Raw genomic sequence first — 1,867 nt, forward strand, 5'->3', positions numbered from 1 at the left:
GCCAATCAGGGCCGGGGATCTGCAGAGCTCGGGGGGCGGGGGGGGGGCGGGGAGGGCGGGGGGGGGGGCGGGGAGGGCGGGGCCGCTGCCATGGCAACGGAGGGGGGCCCAGGCGCTAGGCTCACGTTCCAAAATAGCTTGGGATTATTCTGGGGTCGGGACTTCAACCAAGATTTTTCAGACTCCAGAAAGGAGGGTGGAACACAAGAGCGGTCGCAGGGTTGTAGGGCTGGAAGGGGATCTTGGTGACTCTTCACTCTGCCCTTGAGGAAACTGCCCAGCGAGCCTTGCAGGGGCAGGACGTTTAGATTGCTTATTTGTTCAAGATGTGCAAACACAGGCGCTCAGGACACACGCGTGCGTGGGACCGCCTGGATCGCTGCTCTCCTGGGGTTTACATTCTCGTGGGAGGAATTAATAGCGCTTAGGGAGTATAGCTCACATTTGTGGAGCGCTTACCATGTTCCAGGGGCTGTGCTAGCAAATGCTTCATGCATTATCTCATTTATGCTCACAAGAGTCTCAGTGGGTAAGTATTAGTTCAGGAGGCTGAATTCAGTCGATTTTGGAAGGATTTTTTTCAGATTCTGAGGGAATGAAAGAGCATGGCGAAAGAGGCACAATGAAATTATAAAGCTGGAAGGAATTTTTCGGAGTCTTTCATTTTATAGATGAGGAAACTGAAGCTAGGAGTGGTGAAGTGAATTGAGCAATCTATGACAGGCAGGACTGACATCAAGCCATCCTAGTTTTAAGCCAGTGGTCCTTGCACTCTTCCTCCTAACCTTACATTTCCTCCTACTAAGGGCTAATAGTGGGGCCTTTGTACTAGGGACTGTGCAAGAAATTCATCTGAATTGTTCTTCACAACTACCCTTGTGATAGGCTCTTTTCTTTTTCTTTCTTTCTTTCTTTCTTTCTTTCTTTCTTTCTTTCTTTCTTTCTTTCTTTCTTTCTTTCTTTCTTTCTTTCTTTCTTTCTTTCTTTCTTTCTTTCTTTTTTTCTTTCTTTCTTTCTTTCCCTTCCTTCCTTCCTTTCTTTCTTTCTTTCTTTCTTTCTTTCTTTCTTTCTTTCTTTCTTTCTTTCTTTCTTTCTTTCTTTCTTTCTTTCTTTCTTTCTTTTCTTTCTGATAGGCACTTTCAAAACTCCTTCTCATTGCAAAAACCGGCACAGGAAGGACTTTCAGCAAGAAAGGCAGGAAGTTAAATCGAGGTAGGAAATGGTAAGGGGCAAGTACATATTTTGGAAAACTAGTAACATGTTTAGATAGAAAACTTTGGTAAAACATTCAGGGCTTTTTGAGCCATCTTGAACCTGTTACCTTTCTTTCCCACTGATTTGCCAAAGGGTAGGATTGACTTGAGGCTTAGAGTTGATATCTAGGATTCAGAAATTTTTTATTTACGGAGAAAAAATTTGGTGAACGTTGTTATGTTTTCCAACGACCACAAGGAAAGAGGTTATCTTTCTTTTTTCTTTTTTTTTTTTTCTTTTTTGGAAAGAGGTTATCTCTTGACCGATAAATAAAAAGTAGCAATTTCAAGAAACACTTAAGGGGGCTGGGCTTCAGAGCTGAGGAGCGCTCACATTGTAAGATGCTATAATTTTAAAGGCGCTAGTTTTCACCAATAAAAAATAAATTAAAAAAAAAACAAAGGCAGATGCTCACCAATAAAAAATAAATTTATAAAAAATAAAAAGGCACTAGTTTGCAGTCAAGACTACGTTTCCCAGCGTGCATCGCGCTTTCAGCAAGTATCACGCCAGGACGCAAGTGCCCGGGCCAGGGAGCTTGCCCGGGCGTGCAATGCACTTCGGGAATTGTAGTTTTTTGGAGGCTCAACGTTTCCAACGGCTCCGGAAGCAG

This window comes from Canis aureus, chromosome 8, assembly GCF_053574225.1.
Source record: "Canis aureus isolate CA01 chromosome 8, VMU_Caureus_v.1.0, whole genome shotgun sequence".
Classification (NCBI taxonomy): domain Eukaryota; kingdom Metazoa; phylum Chordata; class Mammalia; order Carnivora; family Canidae; genus Canis; species Canis aureus.